This window comes from Ursus arctos, unplaced genomic scaffold, assembly GCF_023065955.2.
Source record: "Ursus arctos isolate Adak ecotype North America unplaced genomic scaffold, UrsArc2.0 scaffold_30, whole genome shotgun sequence".
Taxonomy (NCBI): Eukaryota; Metazoa; Chordata; class Mammalia; order Carnivora; family Ursidae; genus Ursus; species Ursus arctos.
The window spans coordinates 17,155,293-17,180,121 of NW_026622986.1; the positions used below are offsets into that span (position 1 = coordinate 17,155,293).

At 33.2% G+C, this 24,829-nt stretch overlaps 1 protein-coding gene across 2 annotated transcripts in view; it reads left to right on the forward strand.

Moving 5' to 3' along the window:
- The window catches only part of DNAJC1 (DnaJ heat shock protein family (Hsp40) member C1), a 213,759-nt gene that overhangs the window by 46,880 nt on the left and 142,050 nt on the right, over positions 1-24,829 (forward strand). The gene's annotated exons all lie outside the window — the stretch shown is intronic.

A 24,829-nucleotide genomic window follows, 5' to 3' on the forward strand; every position in this document is an offset into this window, starting at 1 on the left:
TTTTAAAAATAATATTTAAGAATGAATGTCACTTGTAATTAGAGAAATAGGTCACCGAGTCTACCAGTAATTTGAAAAAATGGCTATTTAAGGATCTTAGAATTTTATTTCATTGTTAATATTTGTTGAAAAAAGTATGTTAAAAGTGTTCGTCAGATGTTCCTAACCTAATATTAGAATGATTTACAAGTTAGTAAAAGACACTTTATTAGTAGGAAATTAGGTGCTCACAGTCAATATTGCACCTTAATTAAACATTACCATCTATACTGTTAATTGTTATATTCTCTTAACAGAACATAAATATTTTTCCAGGTCAATTCCTCAAGTTTTAAAAAAAATTAAAATTAATTTAACCAAAATTTAGGACATTTTATGTAAAATATTCTTTTAAAGAAATACATGTTCTTCAAGTGGTTAATATTCTTGCTGTCATCAGGAATGTTTTCCTTTTATAGTCAAAGAATCCATTATCACTATATATCCCTGGAACTGAGACATTATATATATGGAAGTAAAGTTGTCGTTTTTATTAGGAAAAAAACAGATGTTGATGTTCTCAGTACACTGTTGATTTTAGTGTCCAATTCTTTTAGAATAACAAGAAAACTCAACAAGAATTGTAAGTTTTCTTACTTCCTACTAGTATACCATTACCTGGATTAATTTTGGTGTCTTATAAAGCATTTTAGTTAAGTATGTGCTGTTGGTTTACAATTGGTATTTTTATCACTCAAAATATCAGAGGGAAACCATGGGTAATATTTGGTCTGACATTAGCATGAAATAATAGTTTTATGTTGAAAGAGAATGTATATTTGGAAAATCATATGAAAAGCATGAAAAATGGTTTGCAGTTGTTTTACTTTTTAGTTTCTTGATAAAATTGTTATTCTCTATCAAGATAAGAAACTCACTGAAGTAGAATAGTTGCTAATAACTTCTGTAATTACATTTAATGTTAGAGTTTGTAACAGGTTGGGGTTTTTTTTGTTTGTTTTGTTTTGGCTAAGCAGATATGGCCTACGTTCATTTTAGGTTGTGTATAAAGTCAGCTAAATTTGAAGCATAATTTGCTTATGAATCAATTTAATGGCAGCAGTCTTCCAGAAAGTCATGAATTGCTTTATTTCCTATCTTACTAAGTTTTGGGAGTCTAGTAAGAAGGAAACGCATTTCAGGAACATCTCGTAATTTTCAAGCATCTCCTTTTATTAATGCCTTCTAAGCCAATATAATTGCATTAAATTAGTTTTCAATTCTGTAATAAAATGAGCTTCGAAAAGATATAGTCTGTTTCTCAGAGATAGGAAAACTCAAAAAAATCGTTAAGCGGCTACAAATATCTGTAAATGATAGCCTTGTAATTGTAGTTACTAATGAAATAAATCCATTTAAAATAGTTATGGTTAAGTTTGAACTTAAATTTTAATTTGAGCAATTTCTCTTGACAAAAGGTAACTGAAATAGTCTCCATATTTCTGAAGCTCTTGTCCTGTGAAAGAAATCAGTTATGTATCAAGTTAATTTCACATGTTAAACCTTTTTAAAGGGAAAAAGGATAAAGCTGTGCAGTTATTATTTGCTACAGTCAAACAAATTTAAAATTGTCTTTAATTTGGTGGAGGAAAAGGTCCTTTGTTTTACCCTGAGGTTGCAGACTTGCATTTTCTCCTTTTTAACCAGTATGTTAGCATTATGTAGTGTCATCTCTAGTCTTTAGAGTTATTTATATTACTTTTATACTTGCTGGCTGTAGTGCCAAAACCTACAATGTAGCATTCCTTTTGACTAACACAGCATTATATCTAGAGTTTTCGACTCACTTTCAAAGGTAGTACTATACACATTGTTAACAGTAAATTTTATCAATGTCAATAAGACAAAAATTAACCAAGTAGAAAAGGATAATCAAACTTATTCTTTTTGTAAACTATTTTTAAAAAAATAAATTTTCCTGATTTTTATTAAACTATATGTGCAAGTAAAATAAGCACAAAGAAATCTGTAGCCATTATTACTGCTTAATAAAAATCTTTCGATTTGTTAAAACGTTATATTAATATACCAGCAAAAGCAGATACAGCTCCTGCTATTAATACAGACTGAAAAATACAGCTTATGTGCGACAGCTCTTAAGATGTGTCTGGACAACTCTATATTCCATTATATATTATGTTATAACATTGTTTGTCTTCACTCTGTGTTCACGTTTTGGTTTTACATTAATATTTGATAGCTTTCAGTGCTACCTAAAATATGATCAAACAGCAGCTAGAAAAACAGTTTGGCTCTCTCTAGTTGTTACTTTATTTTAATAAAATTTTTATTTATCCTCTTCATGTATTCTGGCATCAAAGGATTCCTATTTTCTTTTACTTTTAAAAATAAATTATATATACAGTGAAATAATTTGTTTCATTTTATCTTGTATCATTAGTCTACCTAAAATACTTTCCAAGGCTCATTGTCTTCTGAAAAAAGTCCCTAAATGAAGCTGTACTACACAGATGATTTATTTGGGTTGTCCATCACCCTGGATCCATCCCCTTTCCCTAAAGTTTTCATTTTTAAGCAGAAACAAAAAGATATAATTGCTTATGTAATAACACCTTTTTTTAAAACTGAAAAGCAAACGATACCAATAAACAAACCCTCTGAATTTAGTCTTTTGTCTCCTTTAAGTATTTATGAAGGTAAATAACACAGTAAAAGGCCATATTAATGTGATTAATGTATATGTAATTTTTATAGTAAAGATATTATTTTAATTTACCTTTTTTAAAAAAGATTTTATTTATTTGAGAGAGAGAGAGTGAGCATGAGTGGGGGGAACGGGCAGAGGGAGAGGGAGAAGCAGACTCCCCATTGAGCAGGGAGCCTGACATGGTGCTCCAACCATCCCAGGACCCCAAGATCATGCATGACCTGAGCCAAAGGCAAACACTTAGCTGGCTGAGCCAACCAGGCACCCTTTAATTTACTTTTAAATATAAATCCTTTGTTAATAATCTTAAATAAAGTAGCCCTGATTGATGAACAAATTTATTTGCATCCAAATACAGGTGTGATGGTCTGCAAAACTTGTAGTCGTGTATGCATCTCCAGATTCACTGATACTTTAAAAAAAAAATTAGTTGATACCTAAAAAAGAAACTTGACTATGAATTAGAAACTCATTACTGAAGGTGAAATAATAAAGTCATGACATATGACACAAAGTATATATAAAGTCTGTAGAGTGGATTATATGTTGTATGATTATATGACTATAATATGTATGTTTGTAAGGTAAATTTTGTGGCATATTGATAATGAAATAGCTATTAATAAGAAATAATAGTAAACATTAGGAACTGCATAGAAAATTTGTAACTTCTCTATTCATTTGTTCTATAAAATGTCAGCTACATAATATTTTATTTTTTTTAACATTTTGATACCTTAAAGAAATCTGTTCTCAGCCCCCTTGCTAACATATTAATTGAACTATAGCATAAAAATAATGATTAATAACTAAGTAAATTCATGTAACTCAAGATGACCTATGAACAGAACATTTTAATAGATAAATGGTATATATGTGTTAGACTGTGGTATTATGAAAACGCGTAATATTTTATGATTTAAATTTTCATCCCAGACCTAATACATAGACTGGATTAACGAAATATTGAAAATGAAATTTTTAATTTGTGTTTTAAGTATTTATCTTAAATTTTATGTTAGCTGTTTGAATTGATAATAGTTTTTTTGTTTTTTATGTTTTTTAATTCTTTCATTTCCTTTTGTTTTTGATACTCAGTTTATTGGGAAGGTACTTTTGCATGGAAAATAAATTTCTAAGTTTACTTTGAATGTCGTCTATTTTAGGATAAAAAAATGTCTTTAAAATTTTCATAGACATAATGTTTGTTAATATTTTCTCAACTTTGAAAATATAATTAACGAGGAGGAGTAATGTTTTATATATTGAATGGACATGTATGTATGTAAAGAAACTAATGAAATATTTAGGGTCATTTCATAATGTTTATTTTCTTTATAGGCTAGCCTAAGTACTGCATTTAAAAATAAATAAATTTTATCCTAATGGGTATGCTATTTTGATATGAAAACCTATAACTTAAGCCTTTTTATGCTAAAAAATTTTAACATGTCAAAGTTTATAAATTAATTAATCAGTTATAATTATTTGGATACTTCATATCACTACATAAAATGATGCAGTTCCAGAATAGTAATTTAAACACATAGTGAAACTTGAATTAGCCAGTAAATTTAAGAATATGGGGTACCTTGTGTATAAATTTTGACTTTCGTTTTTTTGTTCATGGGCTTAAGAATTTGGAGGGGTATTTAAATTTAGATATCCTTTTGTTTAATATAGACCTAGTAGCCAAATTTCTTTAATTAATATGTACTTTTTAGAAAGTTTGCTTGGTATGCTTTTTTTGCATTTGGAGTAGTCGTGATTGTTAAAAGACTTTAGAGTAGAGGCTTAAGGAAAAGTTTTCATCTGAGTTCCTGACTTTCTGATCATGGGTACTTTGTATATACTAGTTTCTCTTTCTGATTTATTATATCAAATGATTATTACATATATATGATCATCTTGAGGTTTTAGACGGAGAGTGTTTTGTTACCAATGTAAGTTGTCATTTATCTTTAAAAAATTAATTTGGTTTGACTTAAAATTTTTTGTATCAAATTGTCTTAATAAAGTTCCTTGCAAAACCATGTGGCCTCATTGAACTGGGTGTTACAGTTAACAAAGTAAGCCTAAATTATTCAAATAAAGAACCGTGAATATAATTAATTACGGTTTTTCATAGTTTTGTTAGCTTATTAATTAAATTGTTTTCCAGATAATGTTGTTTTAATCTGTAACGATATCCAAAGGCTTGTTTTAATTATAAGTGCAAATTTTAAATAGAGCTATTCTGCGTTGGAGTGGAAGTGTGTTTGACTTTTGAAGACTAGTTTGTTTTCTCAGATATTGCTAATGTGTTCAAAGAAATATGGGATATAATAAAAATACTAGTACTATTTTATTTTAATAGTCTTTATATCCTTACCAACTTGAGGTCTTTTATGTTTAAGTCTGTAACTGAACATTTAAAGTTCTGCATATTTACTGCTTTTCAAGGGTATCAGAAACCATTGCGCATAATAATTTTGGGAACAAAATAAATGGCAGAATACTGACTCTAAGAAGCACTCATAGTATCACAGCGGTCTCCAGACCAGTACTGATGGACTCAATATGGAAAATTTCTAATTCCAGGCAAATTGTGTTTGGCGACCTGTAGTACACATTAGGAATCAGTCTAAATTCAAAAGAAACTTAGGACAAGTTAAGAGTACCTCTTCTTTAAAGTGCTTACCACTTATCTCAGCTTCATTCTCCACTCCTTCCCAATTGGAGACTTTCTAGGAAATTAATGTTACTAAAACACATTTAATTAATTTGGAAGAGTAGCTCAAAGAAATTTTTATCTGTCCCAGTGAGAGGTCAGACTCTACCAGTTACATTGCAGGCAACACATTTTTAAACCTTTTGCTCACCTTAAGTAGTTAAAAGTTTTAAATTTGGATGTATATTAGGAGTTTTCATTTCTGTCTTTTCTGTTTACGGCTTAAAAACAAAACAAAAACAAACAAAAAACAGAAATAAGATTCCTGAAAGAGAAGTGAAATAATCCTAACCAGTTTAAGAATGAAGGTTCAGATTTTTTCCCTGATGTTACGCATGTATTAGAACCAGGAATAGGTTGTTGAAATAATTTCTAGATTTGCATATAGTTCTTTTTTTTTTCATTCTCTACTTTTAACTGGTTTGATAAATGATTTAAATCATTTCCAGATTCACAAGGGTTATATCCTATTCCGTTTTGAAGTATCCATGTTTCAAAAAATGATTGCTTTCTAACACCAAACTAGGTTAATCAGTCCTTTAAACCCTCGAGGTTACCTTGGTATTAGGAGAGTTAAGGAGAAACATAGTTCTATGGATAATACATACCATACTTTTAATCTGGTTGTGTCTTTGCGTGTGATTTTGCCTGATGACCATTGTTTAGAACTAGGTTGATATTATGGTTTTACTTGAGTAAGTGTTCACTGCAATAGTGTTTTTTCTAATTTGTTCTCTCATCCTAGGAACCAGTATTACTAAATTCTTCAATCTTATAGGGACCTCTAGCATCCATTTGTTATTACTTTGCTTCTCAGATCACATCAGATTCCCAAAGTCTTCTCTGTGTACATACCACTGAGGCACTTCTTCCTTGTCTTTCACAATCATTTTCTGCTTCAGCTACTGCCATAATCTCCCAACCCATTCAGGCCATGTGCTCATTCTTGGAAATATAGAAGAAGTAGAATTTAGAATTTAATAACCTATATTTGCTTTGTTTCTTTTGTAATCTCTACAAAGGTGGACTTAAAAATTATTACAAATAATTTGATGAAAATTTGGTCTACAAGTAAAGTGTTGACAAATATACTAAAGTAAAATACTTCAGAATTTTTTTCAGAGATAAGAACTATCAGACACTTCCTAGGACAAAATGATCATGAAATAATCTATAAGAAGCTATCACATAATAAAATGCCCCTGAAGAAACAAGAGTCTGAAAATTCTTGGCTTCATGAGCAGCTAAAATGTACAGAAAAAATACATAGTCTCAAAGTATATACTCTAATACCAATTTTCTTTTATTAATTGCTTTTTTGCTTCTTAAATCATAGAAATTAGAACCACCCTGCAGCAGGGAAAAGAAATATTGCAAACCTTCTCTCTGGTTATAGTCCTAAAAGTAACCACAGAGCAGAAAGGAAGAATAAATTAGGCCTTTATCATTTCATATAGTTTTATCTCTTGGAAGGCTACAAGTGAGGTTTCGCTCCTTTTTTTGTTTATTCACGATAAGGAAAGGGAGGAAGACCACATGATGCTATGGAATAAGGCTGGTTGGTGGGAAGTTTTTGTTTAATTTGCATGTGATATTTTTTTGTCTTTGTTTTTTCTTTGGAAGAAAAGTTGCTTAAAGGTGGAGGGTATATATTTTATTTTCTATTGGATTGTTGGTATTTCTGTAAGGAGCTCACTTGAAGAGTCAGATTTACCAAAGTAGTTTAAGAGATACACAGTTTTCTGAGGTAAAATTTTTACCAAAATGCACAAATTCTTACATGCAGAAAAATGCAAAAATCATTAAGTATTTAGTTGGATGAATTTTCACAACCAAATCCATTTGTGTAATGACCACGGTTAAGAAATAGAGTGTTACCAGCACTTCAGAATTCCCCCACTTGTGGTCCCCCTCAATTACTGTCTTTCCAAGGACAGTCATTATCCTGCTGTATAACACCATAAATTAGTGTTATCTTTTTAAAAATGTGTATACCCAGACTCATATAGTATATAGTCTGGTTGCTTCACTTCTTTTGCTCAACATGCTCATGAAATTCATCCGTGTTGTGTAGAACAAAAGTTCCCTCATGTTCATTGCTGTCTATATATTTCCATTGTATGAATGTACCCCAATTTATTTATCCATCCTACTGTTGATGGGTATTTAGTTTGTTTACAGTTTGGAGCTATTAGGAACAGTGTATCTATGAACATTCTTGTACATGTCTTTCGATAAGCATTTGTATGCATTTCTGTTGGATATGTACCTAGGAATGAAGTTGCTCTATCATAAGGTATGTGTATATGCAGCTCTAGTAGATACTGCCAAACAGTGTTCAAATGGTTGTGCTAGTCTTATACTCCCTCTAGCTGTGCTTTGATGGTATAGTTGCTCCATATTTTTGTGAACACTTGGTATTATCTTTTTTAAGTGGAAGTCTTGTTAAAATTTTCATTTTACAAAGATTAAAAAATTATCTTTTTAATTTTGACAATTCTAGTAGGTATGTAGTGGTATCTCACTGCGGCTTTAATTTGCTTTTCCCCAGTGATGAATGGAATGGAATATTTTTCATATGTTTGTTGGCCATTTGGATATAAAATATATAGATTATGAAGTATTATCTATTTCTATGTAATATTCTTACATAAGAAGAAAAGCTGAGACTTTGAATTTACTGATCATTTTCTTCTGTGATTGTCTAGTATAATTTTGATTTTTCACATGTCACTTCTAAAATTAATAAATTATCAGTCATTTTGCATAAAATTATAAATATGAAGAAACAGTAATATAGGAAAAAGGGTTAAGTCAAAATGTAAACTTATCACTGCATACTTCAGATCTTCTTTTAAAAAACAGGTAGAAAAAATTTACAGACTGTTACTAGTTCTGTCTCCCCTCTATCCACCTGTCCATTTTTTCCCTTAGTGTGACTTTCCTACCTCTGATGAAGAGGTGAAGGCTAAAAGAACTCTTACCACCAGCTCTTTCACCCTCATTCCTGTTAATTCAAGCAAAGAATTCCATTCTCAACTTTTATTAGCAACGGCATTTATATATCATCAAGATTTATAACGTTTACATTCAGACGCTTTCAGCTGTTCATGACCCGACTTACTCCTGCATCTGTCCTCTCCTTTTTGCTGTTGGAGATGTCCCTACTTTGAAAGCCAGTTTTTCTCTCATAATTTGAATTTTATCCTTCTCTCTGCCCCCACCTGCTCTGGAAGCATACTATCGATAATCCTGTATTCACTTGTGTAAATTCTTCTCTCAACTGGATCCTTCTCAACAGTATAAAAAGGAAAGAAAACTTATCTCAATCCCACATCTCTAAATTTTAGCAGTCAAGTTTCTTGAATTTCTTCATTTCCCCACTTCACACTCTCCTTATCCCATTCTGCTTTGGCATCTGTACTGAAACAGTAGCCAGGGTCACCAATGATCTTCATAATAGCAAATCCAGTCAATATATTTCAGTGTTCGTTTTACTTAACAGTAGCAGTATTGATACTGCTGACCATTCTTTTATTCTTGAAATAACACTACACTTTTCTGATTTTCTACCTACCTCTGGTTCTATGCCAGTAAATTGATTAATAAGGCTGGTTGGTGGGAAGTTTTTCTTTAATTTGCATGTGATATTTTTTGTCTTTGTTTTTTCTTTGGAAGAGAAGTTGCTTAAATGTGGAGGGTATATATTTTCTACTGGATTGTTGATATTTCTGTAAGGAGCTCACTTGAAGAGTCAGGTTATTATTAATTAATTACTTACATTTTTTATATTCATTCAGGCTTTCCTATCTTACCACTCCGTATTTTCTTCTTTAAGCAATGTTATTCATGGTTTGATTTTTCTTCATGTACCAACTAAATTTATATATCTAGCACAAACTACTTCTTTGAGCTGCAGACCTACCTATGTATCCAGATGCTTAATTGACCCCTTGACTGTTTCAAAGGCGCCTCCTGCTTGGCAAACTCTCTGCCCTTCCAATCTTCTTCCAGTATTCCTTATTTCTACTAATGGTTCCAGTATCCTTATTTGTACAAGTGTGACACCTACAAGTCGTCTATCATTTATGCCCTTAACCTCGACCTAATTTATCAACGGAAGTTCTTCTAATAACATTTCTTACAGATTCTTCCTTCCCCCCCCCCCCGCCAAGTTACCCAAAATGATAAACTCATTGCCTATCTCCTGTATCTCTTACTTAAGCCATACTATGATTGCTACAATTAGGAATCACCATAATCAGGAAATTTCCATGACCAGTTAGCTACTGCAACTTTTGCCAGCTCCAGAACCAAACCCACCTCACTCAAAGAAATGCCCAACACTCATGAAGCTAGTGCCTGAATACCTTTACTAATACTATCACAGAAAAATCATTGACCTTCTTTGCTGGCAAAAGTGCTGTTTACCTCATTTCTGCATTCTATATCAGAGTGCGTCTGTTGGCCAAACCCAACTCACTTCTAGTTTTTTACTTTCTATCTTCTGTAATATGAAAAGGTGTTCTAGAAATGCATTGTCAAGCACAGTTAGCTGGTAGCCACATGTGGCTATTTAAATGCCATCCTGTCTCTGAAAGGGTATAAATGCAAAATTGCAGTAGGTGAACAACAGATTTTAAATGTTCCCTGTGTCATATCTAGAGCTTGCTTGGGCTGATCTTTCAGATGAGATCATTCAGCCTACTATTGAAAAGTAGACAGAGGCAGAGGAAAGGAAGGTAAAAGTTGATATGTGACTATTTTCAAGATATAGAAACTGAGGTTTTAAGCGACTAGTGAGGCACTCTCTGGTACACTTTGTTCATCTTTCCAAAGAACTAGCTTTTTTCCTCTTTTGTTTCACTACTTTCAGCTTTTATAATTATTCCTATTTTCATTTGTGTATTTTGTTATTTTTTTTTTACTTAGGCTGGGCACTTGGTTGATTCATTTTCAGTGTGTCCTGTTAATAATAGCATTTAAAAATATAATAATAATAGCATTTATGGTTGCATATATTTCCCTCAGGTAGAGCTTTAGCTCTCGGAGGTTTTGATGTTGAGTGTTTTCCTTTTTATTAATTTCTAAGCAATATGTATATAATTTCAACTCCTAATTCTGCTTTCATAAATCTTTTTTTTTTTAATTTGTAACCAGCTGAGGGGCTTTTTGTTATTTTTGACACTGATAGTTATTTGATTATTATTTTAAAATGTGAGCTGTAAAATCTCCACTTTTTAGAATAAAGGCTTTCTTTGTGACCAAATTCATTACTGATTTTTTTAATGATCTCTGAACTTAGACTTTGGTATGTTGTGCTGTTTATATGTGTGTATATTTCTATCTATGTGAAGTATAAGCATCTTAAAGGTTTTTTATATTATTCAAATTCTTTATAACTGTGCTTATTTTTTATGATGTCAAATTCTGTAAAAGGCATGTGAAAGTCTTTGATCATAATTGTTTTCATGAAGTTCTTGTATTTAGGATTTTTGCTGTTACGTGTATATGGGTTTGGGGTCATTGGAGCAAAAGGTTTGTGACTATTATAATCTTTCAGTGGGTAGTATACCTTTTGTCATTACCTATTACCAGTCTTTGTGGTTAATTTTGACTTTACATTCCCATTTTTCTGATAGCAATGTCAACACTCTTACCTTACTTTTGTTTACTTTTGTCTTTGTTCATCTCTTTGTTTTCAGTCTTTTGGGTTTTGTTTTTAACCCAATTTGGTGATCATTTGTATTTTGATAAGGGAACTCAGTATATGTTTATATTTACTGAGAAATTACTGTGTTTGATTTTATTCTTATTTTGTCTATAGTATTTATGATACTTTTTTGTTGTCTAAATTTTACTTGCTGTTGTTGGCTTAGCAAAATTTCTTTTTCTGTTAATTTGGAAATTTTCAGTGGCTACCTTCTCATCTTTAAAAATGATAATGAAATCTCTATTTCTCTAATGGATCATAATCAAATAGTAGCTTTTGCTTCACTATGTATCCTCCTTTCCCTCTTTATTCTTCCTTTTTTTTTTAATTCTTGGCTGTTATTTGGTTGTCTCTTATGGCATATCTCTTCTGTTTCAAGAATACTTACTAAATACATATAATAACCAATTATAATAGATTTAACTATATATTGCATGATTTATTGCTTACCATCGTGATTTTTTGGAGTTTTATGATGAATATTTTAAGACATACACAAAAGTAGAGAGAATAATTAAATCTCCCATATACCTTCACTAAGATTTAACAGTTACCAACATTTGCCACATTATCCTTTTTTTTCCTGAAGTACTTAAAAATGAATATCAAATAGTATGACGTGTTATATATCGTTTAGATAAAGGCATTTTCTTAAATATTATGATATAATTATCTACCCAATAAAATTAATAATTCCTTAATAGCCTCTGGAATGTAGTTCTTATTTAGATATTCCCAGTTGTCTCAAAATGCCTTCTCACTTTGGCTTTGTTTGAATCAGAGACCAAACAGGGTCCATACATTACCTTTGGTAGTTCTGTCTCCCAAATCTCTTTAATATTGAACTATCCCTCCCACTTTTTTCCACCTGCCATTGACTTGTTAAAAAGACCTCCTTTTCAAAAGGAATTAGTTGCAAAATATAGTCAAAGATAACTGTTCTGGTTACCAGAAGTGATAATTTTGTTTTGTGGATAGGTGACCTGATGTTCCTGCCAAGTCAGTCCCCCAGTAATTAAATATCAGAAGTAGATGTTTCTTGAAGCTACAGTCTTTATCTACATTCTAGAGAATGCTTGCTTTTTTAATCTTGTGGGGAGAGCAGAGGTGTGTCCAACTTAAATAAACGTGTCATTAATCCAAATTTATTTAGATACCAGTTAAAACTGAGGGGGCAGAATTCCTCTTTTACTGTACTAGAAATTATCTGATTTGTCAACAAATCATTTTTACTGACCTTGACTCTCAATAATAAGGTAAATGTTCTGTATGAACATTAATAACTAGGATTTTTATACAAGCAAACCTATCATTGGTTTAATGCTAAGAAAAGTCTATTAAAGCTCTCATCTTACATAAATTTCAATAGATTTCTCTAAAGGCAATTGACTTTAACAGTGATTTATAATGGAAGAACTCCAAGCTTCCCCCTGCTTCTTTTGTGGATTAGCCATGGAAGCCCAGGCTTAATATTTATTATGAAGAAAACTACTTTATTCTATTTATTTATTTATTTATTTATTTATTTATTTATTTATTTATTTTCGCCGTGGAAGTCATTATTTAGTTTTAAAACATTTTCCTTTTTCAAGTTATTTTGAATTTTATATGCACCTGGTATAAAATCCCATGCTCCTGAAATATGATGAATACATATCTTAGTATGAAGGAGTTTAAGTTTCCTGCCTTATCCTCCCAGTCCACTGACCAGAGACAGTTTCTTTTCAATGTCTCTATTATTTAGTTCTTCTAGCGTTAAGTGCATTTATGTCTAGGCATATAGTTTTTGTTTGTTTGTTTGATGGCTTTTGGTGGGAAGTAGAGGGGGAGAGTAGACTCTGTTGACTGATAAATTTAAGTGCAAAGCCAGAATAAAGAGGACAAAATTATTATTAAGAGTTTATTTAGTTTGAGCTTTTAATCTGTAAAACCAAATGTGAAAATGATTAGTAAAGATTACATGGAGTTACTAGCTTTGAGGCAGTTGATCTTATGTAGTAACACTACACAAATTAAGATTCATAGAAGTTCCTCAGTTTTGTGCCTAACTATATAGTTTGGGTAACTGTAGTCTTTTCTTCTTGCTGAATCTGATAGCCAGATATATGTTCTTCTCTTGGATTTAATATCCTTGAGTTTTTCCAAGACAATAGAAAGTCTTATTAAGAAGAATTTATTTTGGGGGCCTTGGATGGTTCATTTGGTTAAGTGTCTGACTCTTGATTTTGGCTCAGGTCATGATCTCAGGGTCATGAGATCAAGCCCTGCTTGGGCTCCTCACTCAGTGGGCGTCTGCTTGAGATTCTCTCTCTCCCTCTGCCCCTCCCCCACTGTCACACTTTCTCTCTCTCTCTCAAATAAATAAATACAATCTTTAAAAAAAATAAAAAGGAGTTTACTTTGGTCAGATCCTGGATAACATCTTCTGATTTTTGCTTTGATTAACTAGTCATGTGTTTTTCTACCACCTGGCAGATGTAAAAAAAGGTAGGTCTCACATTTGCAGAATGAGTGTAAATAAAATGAGTTTTAAGTTATTAGCAATCCATTGATACAAATCAGAGGACAGGGCTGGGTGACTCCATCAGTTAAGCATCTGCCTTTGGCTCAGATTATGATCTCAGGGTCCTAGGATCAAGCCCCACATCAGGCTCCCTGCCTAGTAGGAGGCCTGCTTCTCCCTTTCCCCCTGCCTGCCCCTCCCCCTGCTTGTGCTCTCTCTTTCTCTCTGTCAAATAAATAAATAAATTCTTTAAAAAAATCAATTAATCAGAGGTCAACAAACTACATTCCATGGCCCAAAACCAGCCACTACCTGTTTTTGAAAATGAAATTTTATTGGGACCCCGCCATACCCATTTTTTTATGGATTGTCTGTATGCTTTCTCACTACAGTGGCAGAGTTGAATAGTTGCAACAGAGACTACTTGGCCTGCAGAGCCTCAAATATATGCTGTCTGACCTTTGTATAAAAAGTTTGCCAATCTTTTATAGAAAGTAGCATAAGAAATCTCTCTTAGGTTACCTAAGGAAGAGATTTCAGTGCTCTTTGCAAAACTTTTATGAGGATAGAGGTTGTGTTTTATTTACCACTGTATCCTCAATGCTTGCACATAGTAGGTACTCAGTAAATGTCAAATCGATAAATAAAAAAATCTCCAAATCCATTTTACTCTCCTCAGTTCCCTAGTCCTTGTGGTTTAAAGCACAAATCCACCTGAAAGAGAGAGAGAGAGAGGAAGAAAAAGAGTGAGAAAGAAAGAAAGAAAGAAAGAAAGGAAGAAAGAAAATCCAAATACACTTCAAGTCAAAATTGCCAAATGTAAAAATGAAGGAGAAATATTGACGTTCTAGCCTACATGTTATAATAATTGTCATTTACCCATCACTACTACCACATACTATAATAAGCACATCATTCATATACATCTCATTGAAACATCACAGCTTTTAGGTGTTGTAGCATTATCATCCCCATTTTACAGATGAAAAATTGATATTTAAAGAGAGCAGGTAATATGTCCAAAATCACATAGCTGGTAAATGGCTTAGTTCAAACCCATCTTCATCATAGACATTGTAATAAGTGGAAAGGGCCTAACTCTAATATGATCTAGAATATAAATAAAGTTTCTCTGAGATCTGTCCCAATCTAACAGCTAGCCTTTTTTTTTTTTTTTTTTTTAAGATTTTATTTATTTGACAGAGAGCGAAAGAGCATGCACAGGCAAGGGAATGGCAGGCAGAGGAAGAGGGAGAGGGAGAAGCAGACTCCATGCTGAGCAGGGAGCCCGATATGGGGCTTGATCCCAGGACCCTGGGATCATGACCTGAGCCGAAGGCAGATGCTTAACTGACTGAGCCTCCCTGGTACCCCCCCAATCTAACAGCTAGCCTTACCAGGTCTATACATAAGTAAGTTAGATGAGAACTTTTTCTTTTACATTATGTATATCTGTCTCTAGAAGAGTGGGTTCACAGGGAGAAACCCATGCATTTTACACATCTCTGGGTTGAGCTGTATCGGATCATTAGTAATCCTGCTTTTCAGCTTCCCAGAGATAGCTGGCTCCATTTTGAGTTATATAGCATATTTTACATTAAAAGATAACCGAGGAGTGGCCATAGATATGCATAAAATAGTCTTTAAAAGAGATAGCATGGGAAGTGAGACCAAGTTTCTTGCAGGAAATTTTTGCCACGCTACCTGTGTAACATTGGGCAGGTTACTCAGCCTCAGTTTAAACCCCAGTGTCCTCATTAAAATAGAGATAATGGTTATACTTATCACAAAAGGTTGTAGGAATCAAGGCAATTAATAATATATATAGTGGCTAGAAATAGTGCCTACTACATAGCATGCAATAAAGGTATTTCTGCATTCTTTCAGTTTTTTGAAAGTAAGACAAAATTAATGAAACAAAATTCACCATTTTAAAGTATACAATTCAGTGATTTCCAGGGTATTCACAGTGTTGTGCAGCCATCATTTTCCAGAACATTTTCATTACCCCAACAGAAACTCTGTGTACATTAAGCAGTCACTCCCTCAATCCTCCTTCTCCCCAGTCTGTGGGAACTACTAATAAGTTTTCTCAATGGATTTGTCTATAAAATACAAATGTACAGTTAAAATGGAATCATATAATATATAGCTTTCGTGTCCAGCTTTTTTCACTTAGCATGGTGTTCTCAAGGTTTATTTGTGTTGTGGCATATATCAGTACCTTATTCCTTTTTATGCCTTAATTATATTCATTGTATGTATAGAATTTTGTCTATCCATGCATAATAGGTGGACATTTCAGTTGTTTTCACTTTTTGACTATTGTGAATAATACTATTATGAACACTTGTGTGCAAGTTTTTGACTGAACACCTGTTTTCATTCTTTTCAATAAATCTCTAGGAATGTAATTACTAGGTCATGTGGTAATTCTATGTTTATTTTTTTAAGGAACCACCAAACATTTGCCCAATGGTGGCAAAGTTTTAAGTTTTGATGAAGTATAGTTCTCTATTTTCTTTTGTTTCCTACTCTTTTGATGTCATAGCTTAGAGTCCATTGTAAAATCCAAGGTCATATAGATTTACCTCTGTTTTCTTCTAAGAGTCTTATCATTTTATCTCTTACATTTAGGACTTTGATTCATTTCCAGTTAATTTGTGTTTGTACTGTGAGGTAGGGGTCCAACTTCAGTCTTTTGCATGTGGATATCCAGTTGTCTCAGCATCATTTGTTTAAAAAACTGTCCTCTCCCTATTGAATGATCTTGGTATCCTTGTTGAAAATCAGCTGACCATAGATGGATAAGTTTATTTCTGGACTCTGAATTCTTTAATTGAGCTATATACATCTATCCTTATGCTATGACCACACTATGTTAATGACTAACTTTATAGGAAATTTTGAAATCAAGACTTGTGTGTTCTCCAATTTTGTTGTTTGTTTTCAGGCTGTTGTAACTATTCTGGGTCTCTGGCATTTCCCTATGAATTTTAGGATAAGCATATACATTTCTGCAAAATGCCAGGTAGAATTTTTGTAGGGATTGCATTGAATGTGTAAATCAACTTGGGAAGTATTGCAATCTTAACACTGTTAAGTCTTCCCATCCATGAAATGGATGTCTCTCCATTTATTTAGATCTTTCATTTCTTTCAGCAATGTTTTATAATTCACAATGTACAGATGTTACACTTTTGTTAAACTTATTCCTAAGTATTTTATTCTTTTTGATGCTATTGTAAAAGATTTGTCTTAATTCCATTTTCAGATTTTCTTATTGTAGCATATGGAAATACAACTGATTTTTCTATGTTGATCTGGTGTCCTACAACTTGTTGAAATTATTTATTAGCTCTGATACTTGTTCTGTGATGCTTTAGGATTTTCTTTTCTTTTTTTTTCTTTTTTTAAGATTTTATTTTTAAGTAATCTCTATACCCAGTGTGGGGCTCAAACTTAGAACCCGAGGATCAAGAGTCGCATGCTCTTCCAACTGAGCCAGCCAGGTGCCCCATGCATTAGGATTTTCTATGTATAGAATCATGTCATCTGTGAATGGAGATAGTATTAATTCTTCCATTCCAATTTATATATCTTTTATTTCTTTTTCTTGACTAGCTGCTCAGGCTAGGACTTCCAGTCCAAAAGTGGTGAGAGCATACATCCCTCTTATTACTGATCTTGGTGGAAAACTTTCAGACTTTCACCATTAAGTATGAGGTCAGCTATAGGTTTTTCATAGATGCCCTTTATCAACTTGAGAAAGTTCCCTTCTAGTCTTAGTTTTAGTGTTTTGTTATCAAACAGTGTTATATTTTACCATATCCTTTTTCCATCAATTGAGATGATTATGTGATTTTTTACTTTTATTGATTTGGTGTATAATATTAATTTTCATACACTGACCCACCCTTGCATTCATGGTATATAATCCTTTTTATATGCTGGTGAATTTGGATTACTAGAAGTTTGTTGAGGAATTTTGTATCAATATGCATAAGGGATATGGTCTATAGTTTTTTGTGTGGTATTTGTCTGGCTTTTGATATCAGAATGAGTTAGGAAGCCTTCCTTCCTCTAATTTTTGCAAGAGTTTGTAGAGAACTAGTGATTTCTTTAAATGTTTACTAGATTTCACTAGTTAAGTCATCAAATTTTGAGGTTTGGGACTTTTCTTTGTTGGATGTTGAGTTTTTTTTGGATTTGGGTTTTTTTTTTAATTGATCAATTTCTTTACTGTTATAAGTTTATCCAGTTTTTCTATTTCTTCATGAGTCAATTTTTGTGTTTCTAGGAATTTGTCTATTCATTTGAGTTTTCTAATTGCTTGGCAAACAATTATGCATAATATTTTCTTACAATTATTTTTATTTCTGTAAGATTGATGTCCCCACTTTTTTTGCTGATTTTGTCAACTTGAAACCCTCGTCTCACTCTAGTATAGGTTTATGAATTTTGTTGACTTTTCAAAGAACCAGCTTTTGGTTTTATGGAGTCTCTCTGTTGTTCTGTTCTCTTTTTCACTTATCTCTGCTCTAATCTTTATTACTTCATTTCTTCTATTTGCTTTGGGTTTACTTTACTGTTCTTTTTCTTGTTTCCTTAAGATGGAAGGTTAGGTTGAGATTTTTTTTTTTGTCATCAGTTATAGTTGTAAAATTCCTTCTGAGCACTGCTTTTACTGCATCCTAAGTTTTGGTATGTTGTATTTTTGTTTTCATTTATATCAAAGTACTAATTTTTATAGTGATTTCTTTTTTACTTTATACAAAATTGAATACATGATTTAATTTAGTTCTTGCTTAATCCTTAGTCATGTTAAGTTAGAAAAATAGTTATAATTCATTAATTACATTAATGTATTAAAACCTTACAGAATGCATTAATCCAAAAGGAAATGATATGATCCTGAAATATAATGACCTTTCCTGTTTCAGTCTTAATCTAAACATCACTGGGAAAAAAATTCTCTAGAGCTTTTCAGTTTTTTTCTTGGGAGCACAGTTTTCTGGCCTGTTACTGTGTTCTTCTGTCATGTACTCAGTTATCTTATAAGGAGATAACATAATAGCACTTTTCATTCATATCTAAGTATTTTCTAATTTATCTTTTATTTTTTAACCCTTTGGTTGTTCATGAGTGTGTTCAGAAGGAATTTTCCAAATTTCCTTCTGTCATTGGTTTCTAATTTCATTCCATTGTGGTTGGAGAAGATACCTTGTATGATTTCAGTATTTCAAAATTTGTTTCAGCTTACATTGTGTCCCAAAATCTGGCCTATTCTGGAGAATGTTCCATGTGTGTTCTGCTCTTGTTAGGTGGAATAGTCTATGGATATCTGTTAGGTTTGTCCAGTTGGTTTATATGTTATTCAAGTCTTCTATTTTACTTACTAATGTTCTGCTGAATTTCTCTAAGCATTATTGAAACTGGGGTGTTGAAGTTTCCAATATTACTGTAAACATATTATAATATTACTGTACAAATAACCTATTTTTCCCTTTAATTCTCTTGAGTCTTCACTTTATATATTTTGGGGCTCTTGTTAGATGCATATGTGTTTATAATTGTCATATCTTCTTGATGCATTCACCTTTTTGTCATTATGTAATGTTCTTTTTTGTCTCTTGAAACAATTTTTGTCTTAAAGTCTATATGCCTGGTATTAGTGTAGCTATCCCAGCTCTCTTTTGGTTACTGTTTGCATTTAGTGTTATTTTCTTCCTACACGCTTTCAAACACTTTGGTTCTAAAATGAGTCTCTTGTAGATACCATATAGTTGGAGCATGTTTGTTTATAATCCATTTTGCTAGTCTCTGTCTTTTACTTGGAGAGTTTAATCCATTTTTTAAAGATTTTGTTTATTTGAGAGAGAGAGCATGTGTGCATGAGTGGGGGAGGGGGAGAGGAGGAGAGAGAGGGATAAGCAGACTTTATGCTGAGCCTGGAGCCCAACGCAGGGCTTGATCTCATTACCCTGAGATCATGACCTGAGCAGAAATCAAGAGTTGGCTGCTTAACCGACTGAGCCACGAGGTGCCCCAATCCATTTACATTTAAAGTAATTACCAGGGGCGCCTGGGTGGCACAGCGGTTAAGCATCTGCCTTCGGCTCAGGGCGTGATCCTGGCGTTCTGGGATCGAGCCCCACATCAGGCTCCTCCGCTATGAGCCTGCTTCTTCCTCTCCCACTCCCCCTGCTTGTGTTCCCTCTCTCGCTGGCTGTCTCTATCTCTGTCAAATAAATAAATAAAATCTTTAAAATAAATAAATAAATAAATAAAGTAATTACCAGTAAGGAAAGACTTACTTTTACCACTTTGCTGTTTGTTTTCTATATGTTTTATTTTATTTTATTTTTTTTAAAGATTTTATTTATTTATTTAACACAGATAGAGACAGCCAGTGAGAGAGGGAACACAAGCAGGGGGAGTGGGAGAGGAAGAAGCAGGCTCATAGCGGAGGAGCCTGATGCGGGGCTCGATCCCATAACACCGGGATCACGCCCTGAGCCGAAGGCAGATGCTTAACCGCTGTGCCACCCAGGCGCCCCTGTTTTCTATATGTTTTATATCTTCTCTTTACCTCATTCATCCTTTACTGCCTGTTTTTGTATTAGATCTTTTTTTCTACTGTACCATTTGATCCACTTTTTGTTTCTTTTACTGTAGATCTTCATTTTCTTTGTGTTTGCCATGGGGATTACAATTAACACATTAATTTATAGCAATCTAGTTTGAATTAATACCTGTTTACTTTAAGTCATATTAAAAAATTTGGCTCCTACAAAGCCTGTTCCTATTGCTTATATAGTTATTGTCAGAGATTACATCTTTTTGCAGGTATGCCCATAGACATAGATTTATAATTATTGCTTTAGTAGTTGTCCTTTAAATTGTATAGAAAAAAAATTGAGTTACTAACCAAAAATACACAAATGTTGACTTTTGTATTTATCTATATATTATCTTTACCAGTGTTTAGTTCTCCATATAGATTTGAATTACTGTCTAGTATTTTTTTCCTTTCAGCCTGAAGAACTCCCTGCAGCATTCCTTCTAGAGCAAATCTACTAGCAGTGAATCCTCAGTTTTTGTTTAATTGGAATATCTTCATTTCTCTTTCATTTTTGAGGGATAATTTTGCTAGATATATAATTCATTGATTAAAGTTTTTCTTTGCACTTTAAATATGTCATTCCCCTACCCTCTGGACTCTGTGGTTTCTGATGAGAAATTAACTGTTAATAATATTGAGAATCCCCTGTACGTAATGAGTTACTTCTCTTGCTGCTTTCAGGATTCTCTCTCTTGGTCTTTGACTTTCAACAATTTGATTATTAAGTTTTGAGGTATGGCTGTCTTTGAGTTGATCCTACTTGGGATTGTTGAGATTCTTGGATGCATATATTTATGTCTTTCATCAAATTTTGGCTGTTTTCAGGCATTTTTCTTCAGATATTTTTTTTTCTGCCCCTTTCTCTCTTCTCCCTCTGGAACTTCCATTTTTTGTAGGGTGGAACTCTTTATGGTTTTGCACAGGTCTCTTAGGTGCTGTTTATCTTTTTTCATTCTTCTTTCTGTTCCTTATATTGGGTAATCTCAATATAACCTGTCTTCAAGTTCACAGATTCTTTCTTCTGCTCAGCTCTGCTTTTGAGCCCCTCTAGTGAATTTTATTTTCAGTTATTGTATTTTTCAAGTCCAGAATTTCTTTTTGGTTCCTTTTTAAAATTTCTGTCTCTTTGTTGATATTCTCAATGTGGTGAGATGTTACTCTCATACTTTAGTTCTTTGTATGTGCTCTTGAGCATATTTTAAATCATTGACTTAAAGTCTTTGTCCAGTAAGTTCAATGTTTGAGCTTCCTCAAGGACAGTTTCTATTAATTTCTTTTTTTCCACATACTTTCTTGTTTCTTTCCACGCTTCATAATTTTTAATGAATACCAGACATTTTGAGTATATCATGTAATCAGATTCTCCCACCCCATCAGGGGTTTGGTTTTGTTGTTGTTGTTTGGTTTGGTTTTTTGGTGTTTTTTGTTTTTTTGTTTTTTTTTTTTTTTTGGCTTTTGCTGCTTGTGGTTTTATTGGTCTATGACTTTTTTGAACTGATTTTGTAAAGTGTATATTCTTTGTTGTGTGTAGCCACTGACATCTCTGTTTGATTTGCTTAGTGGTCAGCTAATGATTCAACAGATTTCCTTAAAGACTTGGAAGGGGGGGGGGGACTTAATCTTTGCCAGTAGGTTCTATGTATATATTGGGGCATGATTTCAACACTCAACTAGGTTTACAACTCTCTCTTAGCCTTCACTTTCTGCTGTGTCCAGGCTAAAGATCAGTTAAAAGTGAGAATTTAGGGCCTTTGCAGGTGTTTCTGAGGATGTACTCCACCTTGGGCATGCACATGGTCTTCTGGTTACCAAGGAATATATGGGAGCTTTTCAAGGCCCATATTCCCCAAAGCATCTCACTAGTCTTTCCTCTTAAGCCATTTGATGTTTTTATTATATGGCCGAACTGCCATCCCTTGCCCCATTTTGGCACTAGCTAATAAATTTACCTTTAAATGTTTTTAGCAAATGTCCTAGATAATTAATTACCTCTCTGACTTGGGAGAGTACTGAGTTTGGTAAAACAAAGGTAAGTCCTTTACACAATCCAGCAGGGAACCAACAGACCAAAACAAACAACCACAGTTAAGAACCAAGTCTGTTCTGTTTCCTTCTGCATTAGGAATCCACACCAAGAACTCAGATTGGTGTCTTCAAGACCCTAACTGAGAATCAGCTGTCTTTTTCTTGATTAAGTAATTACCTGGTTTGAGTGGTTTGCATAGTTCAGATTGGGTTGATTCTGACTGGTTTTGCCAGATTATTTCCTTGTTTCTGTGAAGGTACAGGCCCTTGGAGTTCCCTACTTTATTTTTGCTGATGTCCATTGCATTTAATTTTGACAAACATATTACTTTCATAGTTGGGGTTTTTGGGGGGGCTGGCTTTTGTTTGTTGTTTTGTTTGTTAATGACCATATGTATCTTCTTTACAGAGGTCATCCAAATATTAAGATAATTCATGTCCAGGGGCGCCTGGGTGGCTCAGTTGTTGGGCGTCTGCCTTCGGCTCGGGGCGTGGTCCCAGAGTCCTGGGATCGAGCCCCGCATCGGGCTCCTCCACTGGGAGCCTGCTTCTTCCTCTCCCACTCCCCCTGCTTGTGTTCCCTCTCTCGCTGGCTGTCTCTCTCTCTGTCAAATAAATAAATAAAATCTTAAAAAAAAAAAAAAAAAAAAAGATAATTCATGTCCAAGTTGCCAAAGAACTGTAAGGAAAAGAATTCTGGCACTTGAACCCTGTAGATCTGTCAACAGTGTTAAAGATAGCCAATTCACCCACAGCCCTATCAAAAAATCTTCTTTGCATGCCAGAGAGATAAAAGGCTAATCTAGTGAGTATGTGAGGTAAATGTTCTAACATTCAGGTCTCTCATAGAAATATGATGTGAAATGTTAGAAAAGTTAACACATATCAGGGTCTTTACCTTTAAAATTGCAGTTGACCACTCACATTGTAGTTATGTGGATGTTTTCCATATGGTTTATCAGATCAGTATGAATGTAACAATTGTTCTCACTGCCTTCCCAAAGCTGTAGCCACTTGTGAAGTGACTCAATCCAAATTTACTAACTGGATCTAAAGAGCTAATGTAGGAATCTCTGATTCTGATAAAACACTTTTGGGATTTGAATTCTATTTCCATCTGTTTACCAACAGCATGGACTTGAGCAAGTTACTTAACCTCTCTCTGCCTCACTTATCAGAAAATGGGCCTAATAATAACTATAGCTACCTCATAGCTTTGTTATAAGGATGAAGTAAGATTCTTTGAGTAATTTACTAAAATTAAATACATAAGCTAGTTCAAGGTGAAACTTATCTAGAGCATGTCTTTTAGATAGGGAAATCCTCAAGCTTTTCAGTTCTGTCCACTTAGGGTGGAGCTAATTGGTGAAATAACCATACTGGGCAGATTCTCAAGAGGAAAAAGTCAGGCAATATCTGTGTGTAGGCCAAGATGCTCATTCTTTAGTCAGGAGAGAATTGTCTGTATCTATAGCTGGGTGCAAAATAAAAACATGAGGTTGGGGAACAGCATCCTAATGTGTAATGATCTGGGGGACCAGGAGGATGGGCCAAGATAGCGGGAGATAAAGCTAAAAAGATTGGAAAAGACAGATGATGAAGGCACTTGGGAGTTATCGAAGGGTTTGAAATAGGAGAGCCATCTGGCTACATTTATATTTAGGGCACATATTGTGGCAGAAAAATGGAAAATTAGAATCAGCATGGCAAGACTGGAAGGAGGGAAATGCCTTAGGTGACTCTAAGTTATTTTTATTTTTAAGTAAGTCATAGGTGTTCCGTAAGGAGTGTGCATTAATTTTGTAACACAAGAAAACACACATGGTTTATTTTGTAAGAAATCTACTTTGGGAATTTTTCTGTGATATAGTCCTAATTTAATAAAATCCAAAATTAAAGTCCCAATTAGAGAACAGTTATTCATTTGACACTTGACCTCTTTGCTCAACAAAATCTCTATCACAGATTTTCAGTAAATAATCATCCTTTTCTACTGCATATTACCTATTAAGTATAGGGAACACATTAATTCTATTTAGCAAATTAGAATGAAAGTTTTAACTATATTATCTGCAAAACTTACTCTGCTGACTTTATATCTTCTCAGTCCTTTGTAAATCACAAAAATATTCACACCTAGGTTGACATTTTTAACTAGAGTGACGCCCTGGAGCAGTAAGCCCCAGAAAATTGATAATGAAAATAACGGTTCATAAAAGGAAAGCTTGACAAATTATAGTCTCACTTAGCTTCTCTCCAGCTCTATTTCTTTAACACCTGTTTAGTCCCAGGGACACAGATTTTTTGTTCTGTTGTGTTTTGGTTTGGTTTTTTAGTCATTTGAACTTTTTAACTAAAGTAGTTTTAGGAGTTAACTGAACAAATTTTCAGCTATAAAACAAAATACAACTTAATAAACAATTTTATTATCTTTTTGTACCCCTTTGAATATGCTAGCTATTGGAATAATTTTTAAACTCCGAGGAGATAAAGTTTTAAACCCAATTTTACATTGTGTTCTTTGTTATCGTTATATATTTTATGCT